The sequence below is a fragment of the Aethalodelphis obliquidens genome, unplaced genomic scaffold, assembly GCF_003676395.1.
Source record: "Aethalodelphis obliquidens isolate GAN/ISIS:26980383/991018 unplaced genomic scaffold, ASM367639v1 scaffold46, whole genome shotgun sequence".
Taxonomy (NCBI): domain Eukaryota; kingdom Metazoa; phylum Chordata; class Mammalia; order Artiodactyla; family Delphinidae; genus Aethalodelphis; species Aethalodelphis obliquidens.
In genome coordinates, this window is record NW_020837990.1 from 333803 (window position 1) to 355927 (window position 22125).

Consider the following 22125-nt stretch of genomic DNA (forward strand, 5'->3'; position numbering starts at 1 on the left):
TCCTTCCTTCCCTCCCTCCCTCCCTCCCTCCCTCCTTCCCTTCTTTCTTCCACACCAGGGCAGCTAAGAGGCAGCAGTGAGGCCCCCTAGGAGCCCTTCTGGACACACACTAACAGTATTTTATCATTTGCCTTCCCTTGCTGCAAGAAGAGGCTGTGGAAGTCTGGGCCTCAAGTCTCCTTCTCTGTAAACTCCCATGATCAGACAGAGCCTGTGCTTAGGGTCAAAAAAGTCTGGATTCCACAGGCAGCTCTGCCATTTCTCTGTGCAACTTGCACAAGTCACTTTCTCTCTAGGTCTGCAAAATGAGGGACTTCACCAGAATATTCTGAAAGTCTTTGCCCATGGTTAGCACTGAACACAAGCTCTGCTGAGTAGAATGGAAATATCTGAAGCTCCATTCCAAAGGCTCCCTCATTTGAGAGGGAGGGAAGGAGGCCCCTGAGGCCAAGAGAGCCGGGAGCCCTCCTCCGCGTCCCCCCAGGCCAGGAGCCCCCAGGTGGCTACCACCCCCCCCCCACCCCCCGGTCCGCCCCTCTGAGCAGCTGCCCAGACCTGGGTTCTGACGTCTAGACAGATTGGCAGGAGGCTGAAATAACACCGTGAACTCAGCAGGAGGGACCAAAAGGCTGCATTAGTAACCTGGCTGGCTTCAGCTTCTCCCCCCGGAGCAGCCGCCTCAAGCCTGGCGCAATGCCGTTTATTTTCCTTCCGCGGAGAGCCTGGTCCAAAATGAGTCTCTGGCCCAGCTCCCTTCCCAGAAGCTGCCTGTAGGTGGCGCCGCGGAGCCCTGCTTTAATTGCATTATATAATATAACCTGTTTACTAAATCATGTAATCAGTCGCTTTAGGATTTACAGCTTCGGATGTGTACAGAGGATTGGACTTTGAGTCAAATTTAAAAACAAATAAGAACGAGAGGCAGCTGTTGCTGATAGTGTGATATTCATCTTTTGGAAACAAATTCACCCCACTGCTATAAATTATGCCTGGAAAAAAAAAAGTGTTGGTGGTGGGAAGGAGTTGGCTACGGCTCCTCTGCTGGCAACTCAGAGCGATGAATCTTGAAATAACGGTGTCAACCTGTCACTGATTTCATGTGACTCTGTGGATTTATCTAAAGAAACGCAGGCGTGTGCGTGCGTGAGCACACACACACACACACACGCGCACACACACACACACACACGCACACCAGGTCTCTTCCCAAAAGCCAGTAAGGGTTAGAAACCACAGCTGAGAGCTGAGCGGCTAAAGGAACTCGATGGTCTCCGAGCCTTGGTGCATGGAGTCAGTATAGCAGTGACAAGGGCAAGGCCAGTGTGGGGATGGAGGGGAGGATGGAGGTGAGAGAGAGGGTGCACCTGTGGGTGGGGAGCTTCAAAATGTGAGGCGGTCTGGTGGAAGTGTTTCAAAGTGAGGGAGAAGTGAAGGGTCCTGTGGAATGGGGAAGGGCCAGCCCCCCAGGAGCCACGCCCTCACAGCACAGCAAGCGCTGGACCTGGGCCTTTTCACCCCAAGTGTTCTGGGAGCTGGGTGGCTGCTCAGGGCCTGAGGTGACCGGAATGCCGTGGCCTAGCAGATGCTGCTACCCCACCCCATCTTTCTGACCTCGGGGTGTTGGGGGCAAAGAGAATCCTCTAGTCTGAAAAGACCAGGCTCACAGTAGGGGCGTGGGAGCCAGGAGGGTAACTGTGTCTACAGTGAAGGAAGGACGGCGGGGAAGAGCTGAGCAGGATTTGCACTCAGGATCAGATCCCCGGCTCACTCGCTGTGCTGCAGGCTGGCTGGCTAAGAGGTCACGCCTCCCGCATTACCCGGGTTCCAGGGGCCACTGCACCAGGCACAGAGCCCAAGTCCTGGCAGAACGTCCCAGTCAGAAGGGCCACTTCCCTGGTGCCCCTCCGGTTCCTGCTTGGAACTCTCAGCGGGAAATAATTCTCTGCTGACTTGAGAAGCAGCAGAGATGACAACCAAGACAGTAGGCAGCTCAGGCCCCTTGGCCACCCACAGCCCTCTGCTCTGATTGTGCTTCACTACTTTTCTGGGAAGCCCACTTGGGAGGTGGTCCAGGTCACGCCCTCTCGTGATGGCACTGGTCTCTAGGAAACAGAGGAGCCAGCAGGGGCCAGCATGAGTTTGACCAGCTCTGCCGGCTTCCGCCTCCCTGCGAGATAGGAAATCGCCCTCTCTCCCCACCTCTCTCTCCTCCTTCAGCCCTGAGCCACCATGTGGTCTTTGGAAGGGGAAGGAGCCAGACTGTGAACCGTCCCAGCAGCGAGCCCCCCCCCCCCTTCCCCATGCCCAAGGCCATTTTACTCTTTGCTCTTTATCTGGAATAACAATATATCCCCCGTGGGGGCGGGGCAACGGGGTCATTTATGCACTCACGGACCTGGGGATGAGCTCACTGGGAGACCCAGTTCTGGGAGGAAGGGGATTATACTCCACCTTGGATCCCAGTGTGTCCACAGTGTAGTGGGGGGGGGGAGCTTCATGGTGACGTTCCCTGCGTGGGCTGAAGCTGTTGGGAATCTCAGACCCATGTCAGTCACCCTCCAAACCCCTGACCGGGTTTCCCAGGGAGGAGCCCCATCCTGGCCCACTGCCTCTGATTCATGGGGGCCCCTGCCACATCAGGGCCCAGAGTCAGGGCTGTAGCTTTCTCTCCTTTACTTCCCCAGTGCAGCTCGTTTTCATTTTGGCTTCAAAAAAATAATGGACCAGGGTCAGAGTTAGGAGAGCAGCCCTCGCTCTGGCCCTGGCATCTCTCCTGCCTGCTCTCGCTTCTCACACGAGGACCAGAAGGTGACAGAGTCCCCCGCTTTCCTCCCTGCCTTGGCTGTCACACCTCTTCTGGCTTCAAAAAGCCGCTGATATATTTTACAAACTGAAACAGCAATTTAATTCCCCCTGATAGCGGCAATTGTCCATTAGATCTTCCTACCGAGGAGCTTAACAATAATTCCTTTCATCTGACTGCTTGCTTCTTGATCTGAGAATCAATCCCATAAATAGTAGGCAGAGTGTTCACGTTACTCGCCCCCTCCAGCTTTTAGCATTCTGATGAAGATTCTCATCTCCTCTTCAAGCACTTTACAACTTGGCAATTTTTCCCCCTTTGGTTCCTTTAAACAAAATAAAACAAAAAAAAAGCAGAAAGGGAGAAAAAAAAAGCATGCTAGCTATAAGGGTAAGCACAGCCCTGCATTCTTCTCACAGAGAAGTGGTTTGCAGCCTCTCCTGCTGGGAGGCAGGGGGATGACAGCAATGACCTCTAATGGTTGCCTCCAATCTGCCTTAAGGCAGGTGCTGCTCTGCCCCAGAGGCACCATCAGTCTGGTCCTAAATTTCACACTCACCCACCGTTGTGGGTCCTCCCTTTCCAGGAGCCCCCTCCCCTGTCACTGCATCCCAAGAATGGGGGTCTCGAGGCCATCACTGGTTCCAGTCACTGAAGCCTCTCCCCACACCCTTGACCAGCTTCCCGCCCATCCCTCAGGCAACTCTTGAACCTGGAGATAGGATTCTGCCCTCTCTTTTTCATCTCCAGCCCCCTTCATCTCTATCCAAACAGCATGAGTGGGAGAGGTGGGGAGGAACAGAGAAAGGAGAGAGCTTGAGGCCTTTCATTCAAATATTTTTCTTCTCTTTCAAACATCCAGGCAGCCCTAGTGGTCCGGGGCAGAGGAGGGCCCTGCAGCTCTGCCGTGGGAGTGGTGCAGGTGGATTGCCAGGACAGCTGGGAGTCCCGGGCTTCTCCCCTGGCGCCCCGTCACGTGCTCCTTGTCTACACACATGTGTAGAGAAACAAATCTAAAAATGAACCCAGGGACTGAAATCCCCCTCGACCAACCTGATGCCCAGGTTTATTATTATTTGTCGAGAGCTGACGGCAACCGAGCTGAGAAAACAACTTGGGCTGGGTCCCTGAGGCAGACAAACAGCTCAGAGACAGACAGAGACAGTACAAACAGCTCAGACGCTGGGGACCCCAGTTGGAAGGAGAGCTTCTGCTTCTGCTGCCCCACCTGCTTGCTCCCTCCCATCAGTCTTTCTCTTCTCGGAGGCAGTTGCCTTGGAGGCTGCCACTCCCTGGGCACCAGGAAGAGGAAGGAGAGCAGGAGAAGTGAGGGACCAAGAAGGGGAGGGAGGGGTCTGGGTCGGGGGGAGTCCACAGAGGTAAGGGACCCTGGTGCCTATCGAGTGTGTCACCCGCAATGCTCTCAGATTCTCCTGGAAGCAGAGGATGCTAAAAGGGTCAGCCAGGCCCCTTTTCTCTCTGAGAAGGACTGCACCACGTCCTCTGGCTGGATGATATCTGGTTCCATTTTTTTAAATTGCCTCCAGAAAAAAAAAAAAAAAAAAGGTCAAGAATCAGGGCTGTGGAAGCAAGTGGCCCTTTGGGCTCAGTTTATCATTGAAAAGCCACTCATCCCTGATACTTCCTGACTCAGCCAACAGCTGTCCTCCCCCTGGGCCCCTGTGGGGACCCAGGTGAGCTCGTGAGAAAAAGGTGGGGGGGGGCTTCCCTGGTGGCGCAGTGGTTGAGAGTCCGCCTGCCGATGCAGGGAACGCGGGTTCGTGCCCCGGTCCGGGAAGATCCCACATGCCACGGAGCGGCTGGGCCCGTGAGCCAGGGCCGCTGAGCCTGCGCGTCCGGAGCCTGTGCTCCGCAACGGGAGAGGCCACAGCAGTGAGAGGCCCATGTACCGCAAAAAAAAAAAAAAAAAAGGTAGGGGGACCAGGTAGAGTCCACAGTAATGAGGTCAACTTGTGGGACGAAAGGACGCCAGCTGGGCTGCTTCAACCCTTGGTCCTCACTGCTGTTTGGAACGAGAGCAGGTACACTGGCTCCGTGTTCCTGATCCCTTGGAAAGGCAGCCCCGGTGGGGAGGGGGAGAAGGGGAGGATGGAGGCTGCCACTGAGAGGTGGTGACGCAGGGCAGCGAGTCCGTTCCTGGGCTTCGCCACCCAAGCCCCCGCTGAGCAGGCAAGCCCTGTCTACCTCCTGAGAAACGTTTCCTCCACGCCTCTTACTCTGCTTCTCTGCTGGCAAGGCCCTGTGTATTACACTACTGCACCCTGTCCTTCATCAAAACTTTGCTCAGAAGCCTACTCCACGAAGCCTTCTTTACTTTCCACTCCTGGACCGTGCTCTCACCGGGAGCCCTGCCGCTGGGCAGAAGGAGGGCACGTAGCATGACTTAGCACGACGCGTGTTTCTACGTTATGGAAAAACTACTTCCCAGCCACGTCCCATCTTGCCCGTTGAACCCTCTGCTCCCCAGCAGACAAGATCATGGCTTTGCCTTGCATTTCATTCTGGGGGAAGAAAGTCTGTGCAATATGATTTCACAAGGTCTACCTCCTTACAGAGCCTGGATATATATACAATTACAATTAAATTTCTTTGGTTTACTGTTAAAATATCAAACAAACAAATCTGGGACGGATAAATCTTTAAGCCCCAGCAATCATTACACCTCAGTGAGAATGAGTTTGTCTCCCTGGAGCCAGTTTTGCTCAGGGCGAGATGATACCCAGAATTATTAACGACTGCCATTTACCATGCCCTCACCGTGCACCAGGCATTATCTAAGCTTCTTTCACAGACAACCATATGGTGTAGGTGTGATTGTTGTCTCCTTTCCAGGATGCGAACACTGAGGCTTGGAGAAACTGAGAGTTTCCAAATGTGACGCACGGCCTCATTTCAGAGTCTAAACGGTTAACCTAGAGGTCTTGGGGCGGAGGTGGGGAACACCAGCGGAGTGGCAGAGCCCTGGAAATGGAGCAGGAGAAAGACAAGGCTGACTGTGGAAATACTACCATCTGCAGTCAGGACACCCAACATGGGCTGCCCTTCACTTCTTTTTTTTTTTTTAATATTTATTTATTTGGTTGCGCCGGGTCCCGGTTGAGTCTCGCTGGCCCCCCAGTTGCGGCCCGTGGGCTCCTCAGCTGTGGCATTCGAACTCCCAGTTGCAGCATGCATGTGGGATCCAGCCCTTCGACCAGGGATCGATCCCGGCCCCCCCACCCCGCACTGGGAGCGTGGAGTCCCAAGCACTGCGCCACCAGGGAAGTCCCTGTCCTTCACTTCTACATGCCCCGAATTTCCAAGAGTCGCATGGTATCGACACACCTAAATGTCCCCCGTTTGCCAAATGTGGGCTTTTGTACCTCATTAACAAGCACGCACTTTGTGTCTGCAGATGGTGAGGCCTCCTAACAGCAACCGTTCATTTCCTTCAGCCCTGTCTTCTTTGGACAGCAGGGTGTGTGCAAATTTATTTAAATACTGTATTGCATTTGCTCTTATTATTGCATAAGAATGAGCGCAAGATGGAAAACAAAGTGCTGATAGCAGCGATAAGAAGTCAGGGCCTCATAAACTCGATGCAACCAAGACAGAGATGCTTCCATCATCGCTGAGAGAGGCGGGTCTGAGCTTCCATCGTGGACTCACTGGACTGTGGGTTCAATTATGAAGGGAAAGAACAAAATTCGAGAATGAACGTGAAATGATGGAACACATGGTTGAAGACTGCATGTAAAAGGCAGTGTGTAATGGGGAATTTGATCAAGTGTCTCAGCTGTGGGAGCACAACGCTGGAGCTGGAGCTGGGTGGAGGCGGGGCTGTCTGTGCCCTGACACCACACCCCGCAGGCAGCTCGGGGCCAGGGCTCTGACTCACACTGGCTGGGATTCAGGCAGTGTCTCCTTCCCGAGCTGCGGCCCAGGTGGGGCGGGGCGGGGGGGGGGAAGGGGGCATGCAGTCAGCCGGCTCCCTATGACTGTCTCTGCTTGGCCTTTTCTCCCCACCCTACCCTTGGTTTTCCGGGGACCACCCACAGCTGAAAAGAAGTCCCTGTTCTGGAGAGAAATATGCCGTGACTCACAGGTTAAGGGGCACCTGGCTCTTTCTTTGGAAAGCCTGTCCAATTGGGCAGTACTGGCTTTTTTTCAGGTTGCGGGCACCCCATTCTTAGGGAGCATCCAGCCCTTGTCATATCTACCTGGGTCCTGACTTTATCCCCCTGCAGAAGCCCTTTCCTGCAAAGCTTCTTTTCAGCGTCGCTTCCTTCCTCTCTCATTCCAGAGGTTCCAGGCAGCATTCTGAAAGGGCGACCAGTAAAGACATCTTCGCAGGCCAGCAGTGGGGTTTTTACCCACACCCTCTGAAGCAGGAAGCAATTAAACAGAAGTGCAGAGGACCAGAGCTGTGTTCTACCTCCCACTGGCTCCTGGCTGTCCCCTGCCAAGCTCTATCCCCTTCAACCTCCGGCCTTGGAAAAGGGTCTATAGTTCTCAGGTGTCTAACAGGGAAAACCTAGTCATATGCTGGCCCTTTCCACTGCACTGTTTCAGATTAGCAGCAGAATCTCTGAGTACTAGCAGCTTGTCTGAAAATTATAACACGCATCAAACCTTAATTCTGCCCTTTGCAATGATAACCCATTCCCTGTCATTGTGGTCTCAGTGGAAAGAAAGAGTCCTCCTGCCTTCAGTACAGAATCTTTGTGGACTTGAAGTTCAAGATTGTGCCTCTACTTGTGCCAGTAAGACAGACCGACCCCAACTCTCACGGCAGGACAAGGACAGGAGGGGGGTGCAGTGGGGAGGAGACAATTTCACACAGTGGACTCTGGCCCTGGGGGACCAATGAGGGTGCTCTGACTTAGAACAGAGAATGACCTTCTGGGATCTGAGCACTTGTTGATCTGGGTCTTCCAGTATCTGGCCGGTTCAGGGAGAAGGAGTGCAGCATCTCAACTCCCAGATCTAGAGATTCTGTCCAGAGCAGATTGATCTGGGTAGGCAGGGGAGCTGCATATGAGGCATCTGCTCCCAGAGCCCATCTCTGGGGAGGGGAGGAAGAATAAATGAGAATTCTCGTCCAAGATGCCTCCCCAAGGGCACAGGTGGTCCCAGGCTGAGGCAGATCCCTGCTAACAGCAGGCCTCTCTGATCTCTTTTTTAGGGCCTGGCTGTCTCAGGTCACAGCATCTGCTCTGCAGCACTGGGAAGAGAAGTCTGCTGTCTCTTTGTTCTGGAATTCATAAAAGTGAAAAAAAGGATCTCACCGAATGAGGCCCTTGCCATGGCGAGGGATCATTTCATGGAACAGGAGCTGTGTGTGCATGTGAGCTGAGACTGTGGACAGTAGAGGAGATGGGCAGAGGGAGATGAAGAGGGAAGAAGGCCCATGTAAGAATGACCTGGAAGGTCAAGGAGAGAGGTCCCCAAGGGGGGCATTCAGGGGCTGCTGAAGAAATTTGAGGTTTCAGGGAACTCTCTTGGGAGGCTGGCCGCTACGGCTGCCCTACAGCTCGACCTCAGCTTTCCCCTCACTCCTCCTTCTTAGCTTCTTCCCCAAGCCCAGGAGCAGTGTTGGACCCAAGGCTCCAGAGCACCCTCTCCAGAGCGGATTGACGGAGGGCTGGCAGAGCAGTGACGGGTCTGACTGCTGCCCCGTACAGAGCAGAGATCCCATCCAAGTACATGCAGCAAGTTGAGCCGGCGTCCTAACCAGAACCCAACAGTCATTTACTGAGCACCTACTACGTGCCAGGCTCTGCGCTGGGCAGTGGACGTTCCAGAAGAAGAAAACAGAGACAACTGAGTGGGATAAATAAAGATATGAAATGAAGCAAGATAGGTGACTTCAGATTTAAAGGGATCCCAAGGGCTAAGGAAGAGAAATAAAAAAAGGATCAAACAAAATCTCAAGCCGCAGCACGTAGTGGTGAAATTTCAGAACTTTAAAAAGAAAAGAAAGCTAAAAGTAGATCCTCACTGCAAGACTGGAAATAAGAAGGTGGTGGAGCAGCGCCGTCAAGATCTATGAGAAAAAGGTGTTGAACTTGGGACCTGATCTGTGTTCTATCAGTCAAGCTCGAAGACAAGATAAAGTCCGTTTTGGACACGTGAAGACTCAGAGTTTACTTCCCTCCCATCAATATAAAAATAACTAGAGGTGGTATTCCAGCAAAACAAAGAAGTCGGAGGAAGAAGACAACAGAAAGCAAGACAGAGCAGCAGCCCAATGGGAGGGAATGAGGGGTGGCTGTCAACGTGGGGGCCCGGGAGATTCCAGGCAGCAGTCAAGCGGTGATGACAGGATTCCATTCCCTTTTCTGTGGTCAAATCATACGATGTAGTTCTGTGGCTGAATAACATTTCCACCTTATAATCAACCTAGAGTCAGAATGCGGAGGTAACCACAGTTATTTAACAGAACATGAATCTTCTAAATCTTAACATAAAGGTAGCACACAGACGATTATACTAAATAGTATAACACTATGTACTATGTAATATATATGCATTGTATTATATATAATACTATAGACTAAAAATAAATAATATCAAACATAGTGTGATCAAACTAATACAAATTGGAAGGAGAAGAACGCGTGCTCATCTCCCCAGCTTCCACAGGGGGGAGTTCCTAAATAAATACATACATTAAGAAAGAGGGACTGAGGGACTTCCCTGGCGGTCCAGTGGTTAAGACTCTGTGCTTCCACTGCACAGGGCGAGGGTTCGATCCCTGGACGGGGAACTAAGATCCCATGTGCCGTGTAGAGCAGCCAAAAAAATTAATAAATAAAATAAAATATCTTAAAAAAAAAGAAGGACTGACGCATATTATAGGACATAATAAGCGGCCACAAAATCAGCTAAATCAGAAACTGCTCGTCAGGGGTTAACTTTGGATGGTGAACCTAGTGGGTAGAGGTGTGGGAAAGAAGGGAGGCTTTTAGAATACTATGCAGCCGTCAAAAATAATGGAGTAGATCTATTTATTTTGACCTGGAAAACTCTCCATTATATAGCCTAGGTTAACAAAGCAAGTTTTTAGAACAGTATTGAAAACATAATATTTAACTGTGTTCAACTAAACACCCAAACCAACAAGATGCAGTCCCTGTCCTCAAGGAACCCGTCTGCAGCCCCTCTCTGTGGCCTCTGCCCTACACCAAGCAGCCTGCTTCTGGATCGTCTCCCTCGCTCAGATTATTGCAAGATGCAGATCTCTTTCTGTCCTAGGGAAGAGCTGTTTTCTGTGTGTTTCAAGTCACGAATGCATGTTCTTGACTGCAAGTCATCAGTCCAAAGACTGGCCTGGATGAAGCTACCCAGGAGAGGAAAGCTTCACACACAAGTAACCGGTGGGGGGAAAGCCAAGGGGGGAAGGAAAATCTGAAAGTTACAGATGCCGAGGCTAAAAGGCACCTCACAGAGCTCTGGTCCACCTCCCTCACTCACAGATAAACATACGTGGGGCCTGATGGAAGGTCGCTCCTTTGAATTAGTGCCCAGAAGAGGGAGAGCTGGGCTTGCTACGAGCCAGAGGCAGGAAGGGAGCCTGTGAGATGCTGGAGTGGAGGCCTGATGCCAGGGCCCCGCAGAGAAGCCCACCGAGAGGTGGCAGGGGTGTGTAGGGCTGGGGTCCACTTCAGGAGCTGCTCAGGGAGCAGATGGCTTGGACTGGATCATCCTTCCTTAGTGTCCACGGAAGCTGGGAAGAAGCAGCTTCACTGTGGGCAGGAGGGAGCACACTGCGGAGGGGCTGGGAGCGGAGCTGAGGTTTTCTGAGCATCCACCAGGTGCCAGACTCACGTGAGGTACCATCCGGCAGTTACAGCCTTTCACCCTCACACAAGCCCTGTGAGGTAAACGTGATTATCCCAGTTACATCAAGACAGTGACGGTTAGAAAACTTAAGTCATGTCACTTGCCCCAAATCCCACAGCCAGCAAATGGCAGACCTAGAATCTGAGTCTGGGCTGGTCTGTTCCAAAGTCCCTGCTCAAGGAATCAGAGGGTGTCGATAAATATATGGTAACCAATCGATGAGAGAAGTGTCTTTCCCAAACCGGGATACAGCTAATCCTTTTTCCTTCCAGAATCCTGCGTATGGACTCAGCCCCTCGACCCAATCCAAGAATATCCAAGCACATCTGCTGGTTCTGGGGGACTAGGGTCTACTGGCCCAATAGGACCCTGAAAATGCCCACCTCGGAGGGGAACAGGATTGGGGCTCAACTTCTCCCAGCTCTGAGCCCTGACGTTGCCTCCGAGGACACGGAGCCTGCTGTGTCGGGCGTGGAGGGAGGTGGGCTGGGACGGACCACGAGCACAGTGGGGAGGAGAGAAGCCGGAAGCCTGGATCCTTGGTCTCTGGTGCTCAGCTCTGTCCCTGCTCTCCGCCAACCCCAAGGGCACCCTCATCGCTCTCGCCCCCCCTCAGATGCTGTCCCTACTCCCCCCACATCTCCCTAGGCACCTCCACCCCCATTGCGCATTGACTTCAGGGGGGAGGCAGGCAGGCCCAGGAGAGTATGTATGTCAGTTAGGGGTTGTCGTTGACACGTGGAGATCATTAACGAGGCTTATTTTTAAATTGTAATTGCAAAATGTAAATGCTCCCCAAACTGATGTGTAATTGCTACCCACTCCACCCCAGCCTTTCCCCTCTGGTGCCAGCTTTGCAAGGAGAGAATTAGAAAATAAAAAGGGGGTGGATTATGTAAGCAAAATGATTTTAAAAAAAGAGAGCGAGAGAGCTAAGAATTTAAGTGAGACAGCTGGCGGCTCCCTGATTGCCACACTTCCAGCTTAGCTGCAAAAATTGTGCTTGTCGATTGTACCCACCCAAGCAACAGTGTCAACTGTACTGAGTCCCCAGAACAGACCAGACTGGCACTCCCTTGGCAAGATGGCTCAGTGGTCTGTGTGTGTGTGTGTGTGTGTGTGTGTGTGTGTGTGTGTGTGTGTGTGTTGGGGAGCGAGGGGGAAGATCAGGGTGATGTTTGAGGTTGCCTCCATCTCATCCATAGAAGTCTTCCATTCTATGGAAAGACACAACCCACAGCAGGACTTAGCAGTCCGTCAACCCACGTCCATCCTTCCCCAGATTCTACGTATTCTCCTCCACGTAGGGAGGGCCGGCGGAACCTCCATTCTCCCAGGCATCTAGACTCCAGCATCCGCAGCATCAGCCTGGAGAGAAACAGGACTCTGCCTATTGAACTACCTCTGGAATAGGTACTTCGGCAGGAGGAAGCTCTTGCCGGGCCCAGAGAAATAACTGGACTTGGGCAACAACACCCATCCACGCTGGTTCACCAGGAATCTCTAACCCTTAACCTCCTTTTTCTCTTTTACCGTCCGCCCCATCTCCACCAAGCCCTCACCACAGCCACTGTCTGCAGTGAATTCCTTTCCACGTCACTGTGTGCACAGGCTCTGAAGATTGTTGAAAAGACTGTCCCCCCAGTGGGCATCACTCAACCCACACTTGGGGGGAAGCCCTGACCCCTGGGATATGCCCTCTTCTCTGGCTTTCACCTCTAGGAGCCCCAGCGTGCTCCCCACCCCGTAACACACCTAAAACAGAGCTCCCCAAACAGCCAGAGGGCACAGGAAGCAGATGGCCAGGTCTGGCCAGATCTGCCACTGTCAGACAGGCGATCCTCTTCAATATCCCTGGCTTTTCTAACTACCTGCCTCTCTCCCTCTCCTTCTCTCGAGAGAAACCAGCTTTTGTGAGGAATTTGGCAATGATTACTGTCCCCCCAAAACAAAGACCGGGGAGCTAGAAGGTCATGGTGGCCCTAAGACATCAGGGAAACTTACAAAATCCCAGGCAGGGTCCTTTGGAGTTGGGGCCCCATCTCACCATAACAGATCCAGCCCTTATCATGGTATACTGGAGAGAAAAAAGGCTTGTTTTTGGATAACTGGATTTCTAATCCCTGCCTATACTGATACTTAGGTCTGTGAGATCATGAAGTTACTTAAGGGGATTTAAAAAACCCTATCTGATAAGAGGATTAAGTGAGATTCTCTATTCAAAATGCTTTATACGCTCTAAGGAACTATTTCTCATAGCTCATCACACACACTTGGGATACAGTTTCCTCCGTGTTCATGAAAAACACTTGGGGTACAGATTCTCGGTCTAAACCCGGACTCACAAATCAGGATTTCTGGTGTGAGGTCCAGGAACTGAGTTTTTCACAAACACCCCCCGGTGATAACACTCGCTCCAGAGGGTTGTACAAGTGTTACCCTCGTCGTTGTACACGCAAGCAGCAGCCCGTCCATCTGTAGCAACAGCAGTTTATCGTTCATGGAATACGTAGAAGAAAAGAGAGGTATGCAGGGACGAGGCATAGCCTTCACCCCATCCTCCAGGAGCCGAGCAGAAACAATACAGTGCTGTGGTTTCTGAGGTCGTGTGTGTGCTGTCAGCTAATGCTATGGGCTGGTTCTCGAGGTCTTCGGAAGAAAAGATCATCTGCCTGGAGGGTTTAACTTTGTGTTAAAGGACGGAGAAACGTTTCTTACTGTTCGGGCGATCCCGGTGGCCTCTGGGAGGGCCCTCAGGAGACTCACTCCCCTCTTCTCACTTCCAGCTGGGCCAGCAATTCTTCCTTGTTGGCTGGAGCCAGTGCACCTGGGAGAAAGGCAGAGCAGCGCTCAGGAGGGGAGGCTCGAGGCGCAGGGAGCGAGGGGACGCGCTCTGTGCCCCACTTCTCCCAGGCTGGCGGTAAAGGATACTCCTTGTGCTCTACAGGACTCCTACCACGCCCCTCTCCTCACTGGCTGCTCAGACCCACCGGAACTGTGTTAGAGCCCAACCCTTGTCTCGGCGGGAAGTGCCCTGTGGTCGCCGTCTGGTCTCCTGGCACCAGGCACACAGGCAGCTCCCTCTCCCGCAAGGGCAGGCAGGTGCCTGAGTGATCCTGGGTCCCGGGAAGCCACAGCTGGCTTCTTGCTTTAAAGTGCAGGGAACTCAGAGAAAGGGCAGCAGTTACCACCTGCTCAGGTGTGTGGATGAGTTTCAGATGCTTTCCCAGGGGTGGGGGAGGCTTCAGCTGGGAGTCCGGACGCTGATGGGGTGCGGGGAGGGAGGAACAGTCAGGAGGGTGGTGGACCCAAAGCCGTGAAAAACAGCCTTGGCCTAAAGGGGGCTTCAGCTGCAGGACTTAACTATTTACTTTTAGATTAAGGGGGATTCATTTTGTTTCTCAATATTTGAAATGGACCAAGGTAACCAGAAGTGAGGTTGGTGGTCAGCGCCGGTATAAGGCCTGGCCTGACACTTCCCAAACATGTCAATTTCTCCTTCTGGATCGAGCTGCTAATTTGACTCCAATGAGGCTGTGCTTGGGGCCAGGATGATGGGGTCGTGGGATGGGGGTGGAGGGGGGCTGCTGATACCTGGGTTGCGTTTTCAGGGCTGCCTCAGGGAGCACCTCCAGCCCAGAGCCCCAGCCCTACAACCAGAGGTAAATGCATCTTCAACGTTCACAATTCCTTCCTAGTTAACACCATCTTAGTCTCCCTGTAAAAACAACTCGCACCTCAGTAAAGAATGTAATTAGTGGCACGGCAACAGGAGGAGCTAAACAGTGGCCAGGCTGGGAGCTGCAGTGGGAAATGGAAATTCAGACATTTGCTCGAACAAGACTTTCCCGCTTCCCAGGCGCACACACCTGCACTGCTAGGAGGCGAAGGTGGCAGAGACATAGCATCCAGGATCCTGAGGGGTGTACGAATTCCTGGCCACAGGGCAGAGGAAGTGGGGGAGCCCGGAGATGGGATGAGCTGAGAGGGGCTCCAAGAGCAGGCAGGGCAGTTCATGAATTTCCATGAACAAAATCTCTCTAGGTTGAAACAAAACCCCCTTCGCCACCCTGGGCCCAGGTTCCTCCCAAGAGGAGATGACGGATATGAGACACATTCAAAGCGGCAGGAGGCTCAGGCCCCCCTGGCCACTGCCCGGAGAGGATGCTGTGAGCACAGGGTACTCCTGCAACAGCCTGTTCCTTCTCCACTGGCCTTGCCTGTGACTTCCGTGAGTGCCTCCCAGTACTCTGCCCGCCCCAGGCAGCAAACCTGGGGGACGAGTCCGCATCCTCCCTCCCCGAGCCCACCTCACTCCCTCCCCCATCACTTCCCCACTTCCCACGCTTTCCAGTCCAGTCCAGACGGAAGGTGGTCTTCCGCCTTTCCACTCCCTGGGACACACCTAGAGGGGGCCCTCATCCCTGGCGACGCCAGCCAAGCCACCCCAGCTTGTTAGCCGCCCCGGACTGAGCTTCCCAGTCACCCGGCTTCACCCTGCATCCACCCAGGGCCTCCTGCGTGCCAGACAGTGCCCGGGATGGGTGCACAGCTGTGTCACCCCCTACCGCAGAATTTTCAGGGACTCCCTCCTTACAGGCACCTACGGGTGTTCAGTCTGACCTGGCACCGCCCTAACTGCCTTCAGGGCACAGCTTCTACCCTTTACCCATAGGCTCTCTTCCCTCCATCCAGACGCAACCCCAGACCGGCCCCATAACCTCCCACTGCTCTCACTGCCACAATCCTACATTTCTACGAGGCAAGACCCTCACCATTCTTCAGGGTTCAACCTGAACATTCTGGCTTTTGCCTCTACAGCCAGATGTAATTTTACGTCCTCTGTGTTTCCAAGTAGCACGCTGTCTGTCATCCTGTGAAAGCTCTCGCCACGTTCTGTCTCATGCTATGGTTATCTTACACGTCTCTCGTCTCTTTCCAAATGGGAGGGTCCTCTTGGGCAGAGTCCCTGTCTTCTATCTGCATCATTTTTTAGTTTACAAAGTACTTTCATACGTAATATCTTCTTTAACTCTTAAAACAATCTTTAGAGGGCGATATTTCAATATAATAACAATTTTTATTACCTTTACAACATTATATAGGCTTATTGCACAAAATAAAGAAGAGGGAGAAATTTTTTTTTTTTTTTTGGGTCACGTGGTGTGGCTTGCTGGCTCTTAATTCCCTGATGAGGGATTGAACCCGGGCCCCGGCAGTGAAAGCACCGAGTCCTAACCACTGGACCGCCAGGGAGTTCCCAGAAATTTTCAAGTTAGTTGTGATCCTACCATACAAAGATAACCATAGATAATATGCAGAGTAAAACTCTTCTTTCTTCAAAACAGTATCTTTCTGTTTGCTCCGGAAGCAGCCTTTTATAGTTAGCAACATACCATAAATACCTTTGCATATAAGGGAAATATACACTATAATCTCAGTGACTATGTGGCATTCCATTTACGGACGTCCTACAGTTACAAATGTCTATTATTTGTTGTTTAGATGATTTCCAGTTTTTGCTGTTATAAACAAATAATGCCCATTCTTGTAGCTGAACGTTGCTCCAGACTTGATCATTGTTTTAGGATAAGTTTCTAGACGTGGCATCGTCAAATCCAAAGGTCTATTCCTTTTAAAGAATTTTCACCAAGTACTTGCAGAAGGTCACACCGTTTCACGTCGCATCTGCAGTTTATGAGAGATGGCTTTTTCCCTGCCAGGGAGTTGACCCCATTCTATCGAGGTTGATAACAAGGCTTAGGAAAGTCAAGCACCGGGCTTGCCTAAGAAAACAGCCAGCGAGCAGCACGTCTTCTGACTCCAGACATTTCGCTCTTCCAACCTCCCCACTTCTTCTTATATTTCTTACAATCCAAAGGGAGAGGCTGCAGTGTAAGTGCTAAGTAAATGCTGGGCTTCCCGAAGGATGAGGCAGAGGTGGTGTGCCCTCCGTTGTGGGGTGGGCCACTCCTGGGTCCTCTGCCGAGCCTCGTGTCCCGGGTGTCTGAGACTTATTTTGGCAGATGGCAGCTCTGTTCTTGGGTAGCTTTTTACTCTTCCCTCCTCCCTTCTTCTGGGCAGATGCAAATTGCTTCAATTTAGACTCCATGTATGAAGAACCTACCATGTGCTGGGGCCTGGGCATGCAAAGATGAAACACACACACACACACAAGCTCTCCCTGCCTTTGAGGTGCTCACGGTCTAATGATAGGGACATAACGGTACCCTGTCACGTGTGACAACGCTGCTTCAGCTGTTGGCCCTACCACCCCTCCTCTGCCAAAGCCCACGGTGCCAGGGGCGGGGGGCCTGCTGTGTCCTGCAGCCCCTCCTTCTACCTGTGTCCTTTCTCGAGCTGAGGGGGCCGGAGCTCCCTCCCCATGACCTGCTGCAGTGCCTGCTGTTCTGTCTGTCTTTCTGCTCCAGCTGTGCCTCTGCCCCCTGCCCTCACCCTTAGACGGCACTGAGGAGTGCAGCCCCTAAGAGGGAAATCACACCCGTTTAGGGGAGAGAAGCCGACCCCCCCCCCCCCCACTCAGAGACCAATAAATACGCAGTTAAGAGAGGAAGGATGGTCCCGGCGATGCCAGCGTGCCCCGCGCAGGGCACCGCTGCAGGACTGCAATCTGCACACATTTCCCCTTTCCCAGAACTGACAACTGCCTGGTTCCCACCAGCCTGGAGAAAGCTCCAAGGCAGAAATATAGCCTGTAATCTCTTTCTGTCAAGGCCAGCTATTCCTCTGAGCATAACGAAGGCAACTCACAGGACAGAAGGCCCTGGGGAGAACGAAAGACAGTCTGGGCTGGGGGACAAGGAGACTGCCCACGGTCACGGCCACCTTCCCCCACGTTCGCCCGCCTTGCCCCGAGGAGGGTCCTGAGTGCGCCTTTTTAGATCTTGCCAGAGAAAACCCAGCCCCCTCTGTTTTGTGGCCATACAGAGTCTGGCAGGCAGCCTGTGACACCGCTGCCCTAATCTTGAGGCAGGGCTGGGGTCCAATTAACAAACAGCTGGACAGGCAGGGAGGTAGACAGAGAGACAGGGAGAGAGATGGATGGGAAGACATGGGCCCTGTGTGACCGATGGCCCAGATGCTTCAGGGACGAAGGAGGAAGCAGCACCTTCATCTTGAAGATAAAGTCCCTCTGTCCCCACAAGATCCCCAAGAAATGGAATGTTCTCACCTCTGCTCTTTAGCTCTCATCAGGCCCTTCCCTGCCTCCTCAAGGTCATTTTACTGGGGCACCCTCTGACCTCTGACGGGTGGGCAGGCTTCCCTAGAGAACACCTCTGCCTGTTTAGCCAACCTGACTTACACTTTGCAGATGAATAGGACAGCACTGAGGAATGAGCTTCTGGAATCTCTGGCCAGAGGCCCAAACCAAAGGCCTTCCCCCTGTCCACTTTGGGGGAGTCGCCCCACCCTGGTATCCATCCCAGGAGCAAAAAACACCAAAGTCTTTGTCCTCACTGGCCACAGAGCCTTGAAAGAGTTCATCCTCACTCTGGAGACCCTCCCAGGCCCTATTCTTGCATAAGTGCAGCCATGGATGTGTGGTTTGCCTCCCAGGACCCTCAGGCATTTCCCCAAGGATAGAGTCTCTTCCCACCTCCCTGCTGGGGTGGCTGGTTCCAGCTCTGCCACAGGTTTGCTCCGTGATGTTGCACAAAACCCTTCACCTCTGAATTCTGGTCCATTACCATCATCATCAATCTTCATCACTGCTGTCTGTAAAGCAAAAGGCCGGACCTGACAATGTGACCCTGTTCTCTGACTGTTCTTGATCAGCTAATTGAACTCAATTGTCCCAGCAAAAGCCTCAGATTTCACCAGAGCAATGAGACCCATCTCAAAGAGACCAGATTCCAATTCTCTAGGAAGAGAGGGCCTCCTTGGAGGCTAAAATAGTTTACAGGCTTGTTTATACTGTTTCTCCCCTGCTCAAAAGTCTGTAATGACTTGCCAAGGCCTACGGAGACAAAATCCAAATTTCTTAGCCTCCTTTTTTGTCCTTCGTAATCAGCTTCAACCTAACTCTCTTACTGAATCCCCTGGTCTTTCAAACCTGAGCCTTTTCTCCAGCCGCGCTAGGCTGCCCTGTCTCACAACGCAGCCCACGCCATATCTGGGTCCTCTGCCCCCCTTGCTCAGGCCATCATGCCCCCCTGGTGGGCCTTGTGGTCCCGCTTCCTCTCTGCTACCCAGGTCCTAGCCAACCCTCAAGTCCTACCTTTCTCTGAGCTTCTGCAGTGGAATGAAGTCAAACCCTTGCTCCCCCATCCTAGGATTGGCCCTGAATCTTACTCAGTTCTGTGAACTTCTGCCTCCCGTGTTAGTCTAGATCTCCTCAAGGGCATCATAAGTATTTGAGGACAAGACGGGTGTCTTCAATTTCTCTTATGCCTCCATATACACCGAGGTTAGTCGTGTACCCATGGAGATCATCGACAGGATCAGTCTTGCCACATGAAGGGCAACCACTACTGGAAAATACTAAATTGGATCAGTGCTTGACCAGTTCAGCTAGACTTTGCCTATTTAGTCATTATTATTCATTGGCAAAGGCATTACCATTCTCTATACTTCAGCGTGTCTCTGAATTGAAAGATTTGACCAAACCATGGGTTATTTCACATGCCTCTTACACTAATATTAATAAGTGAATGTGGAAGACATAGTACAGGGGGAAAAACTTTGAAGTCAGACAACCCTGGATTCAAATCTTAGATCCCCTCTTCCTAGCTGTGTGACCACCCAACTCACAGGGTGTTTATAGGGATTTAGTGGTATTACATGAGACATATGATGTGCTCAGGGGATAATAAAGGACTCAGCACTGACACAGACAAAGCCTGTAATAAATGGTGACTATCATTGTTAAGACAATGACAGTAAGAATAGTTTGTTTAGATCTTGTTTGGCAAAATCATACTCATCCTTCAAGATTCAGCTCTGTAAAGTTTTCTCTCAATACTGCCCTACCCCACACAAGGCAAGTCATTCCCTCCTTTCTGCTCCCCTGATAACTGGGAACGTATCTCTTATAATAGGGGTCCCCTACCCCCAGGGCCTCGGACTGATACCGGTCCGCAGCCTGTTAGGAACCAAGCCACACAGCAGGAGGTGAGCGGCGGGCCAGCGAGCAAAGCTTCATCTGCCGCTGCCCATCACTCCCCATTGCTCCCCATAGCTCCCTGTCTCTCCCCGTTGCTCCTCCTCGCTCCCCGTCGCTCCCCCTCACTCCCCGTCGCTCCCCATTGCTCCCCCTCGCTCCCCATCGCTCCCCATGGCTCCCCATCGCTCCCCATGGCTCTCCATGGCTCCCCATCGCTCCCCATGGCTCCCCGTCGCTCCCCGTCGCCCCCCATCTCTCCCCCTCGCTCCCCGTCGCTCCCCGTCACTCCCCATCACTCCCCGTCACTCCCCGTCGCTCCCCATGGCTCCCCGTCACTCCCCATCGCTCCCCGTCGCTCCCCATCGCTCCCCCTCGCTCCCCGTCACTCCCCGTCGCTCCCCGTCGCTCCCCGTCGCTCCCCATCGCTCCCCATGGCTCCCCATGGCTCCCCGTCACTCCCCGTCGCTCCCCGTCGCTCCCCATCGCTCCCCATGGCTCCCCATCGCTCCCCGTCGCTCCCCATCGCTCCCCACTGCTCCCATTACTGCCTGAACCATTCCCCCTGCACCCCAGTCCATGGAAAAATTGTCTTCCACGAAACCAGTCCCTGGTGACAAAAAGGCTGGGGACTGCTATCTTATAAGATGAAGTCCAAGGTTCTTAGCCATGAACTTCAGGCTGTATCTCACTAAATTACTATTATGTGTCCCTATAGGTGTCCCTCCCACTCAGCTCTGAGCTTCCTGAGCAAGGAGATCCTCACCTTTATGCTTCCAGCTGTGGCTGAGCATCAGGCTCCACGTGCGTTTATTAAATGAGAGAAATAAACAGATGAGCAGGAAGGCCAGGAGCAGTCAGGAGACCCGGGCAGAATCTGACAGGACACACGTTAAAGCCTGGTCATAGGGAATCCATCATGGAAAGCAAGTGCCCCTTGAAATTCAACCAAGACCAGCCCCCAATTTAAAGCTGCTTAACTTTTCCAGCTGGATTAGCTTCCTTGGGGAAGCCATCAGCCCCGTCAGAAGCCCTTTGAACATCTCTGCCAAGCCCTGCCTGTCCACCCTTCCTTCCCCTCAGCTGGGCTCAGTCCTTCTCCGGCTGCGCCCCGCCATTCCTCCCCCGGCGGTCAGACTCTCCAGCTTCGAAGCCCCTGCTCCCTCACCCGACCGGGCTGCTGCAAGACCCTGGGTTCTAGGACAGCCTTCCCAATCCAGAAGCAGGAGGTCAGTGCATCATGATACAAGCTAATCATTCTTTTTTGCCCCCAGGCAGAGTGAGCTACATGTTCCTCCTTTCCGTCTCCTCTGCCACGCCTCAGCTCAGCAACAGCCTCCTAATCAGTCTCCCTGAGGCCCACCCCATCCTCCACTCGGCTGCCACGGGATGTTTCTAGCAGCTCAGAGCATCCTATGCACAATTCTCTTAGCACTTATCCTGCGAAACTGTGATTATCTCTTTGCCTTCCCCACTAGATCAGATCATCCTAAACTGACTGTGTTTAGAGCTTAATGTGCATTTTATACATATTAGGTGTTCAATAAATATTGGTTGAAGAAAGGAGTAAATAAATGTATCCTTTCAGCAGAGGAGATGTGGAATGTATAGCACACAACATGCTAATGTCTCTTACAAAGAATTATATTGCCTGGTTTTTTATTTATCCTTGCCACAGCCTTATAAAGGAGGTGTTATTAGTCCTACTCCTTCTTCTTCTTCCTCTTTTTTTTTTTTTTTTTTTTAATACTTTTTGGCCACACCGTGCAGCATTCGGGATCTTAGTTCCCCGACCAGGGATTGAACCCAAGCCTGCTGCCATGGAAGCGTGAAGTCCCAACCACTGGACCACCAGGGAAGTCCCTAGTCCTACTTTTAAAAGGGGGAACTGAGGTTAGAAAAGCGAGTTGCCCAAAGTCACAAAGCTGGTTAAGGCGTGAAGTGAAAGGGCAGAGTTCAAGGGTGTCCTCCTCCGCTCCCCTGCCCACCTGCTTCCCAGCCAGGGAGGGGGTACAAAGAGGCTGAGCTGCGTCTGCTCTGCCTCACTTGGGAAATAAACAAGAAGAATTCTTCTTCTCATCATTTGGTGAGTCGGTGACATTTCGTTTGACAAAGAATCTAGGAAAAGTCTCTCCTGGGACCAGTTTTGGGACTAGGCTGTGATAATATTGCTTTATTGAAAAAGGATGCTAGGAACTGAGCTCAGGATGGCCTTTTACATGGAGTAATTTATGCAGGAAATGAGAAACAATTTTTTTAAAGAAACATACGTTGATCTACACATGGTCACAAAGACAGAAGTGATGACAACACACACACACACACACACACACACACACACACACACACACACACA

At 52.4% G+C, this 22125-nt stretch overlaps 1 protein-coding gene across 1 annotated transcript in view; it reads right to left on the bottom strand.

The window, feature by feature from the left end:
- The window catches only part of PKNOX2 (PBX/knotted 1 homeobox 2), a 186039-nt gene that overhangs the window by 80576 nt on the left and 83338 nt on the right, over positions 1-22125 (bottom strand). Inside the window, exon 2 of the mRNA XM_027081894.1 lies at positions 13367-13475. The gene's annotated coding sequence lies outside the window, so the exon portion shown is untranslated. The remainder of the gene's footprint in view (positions 1-13366; positions 13476-22125) is intronic.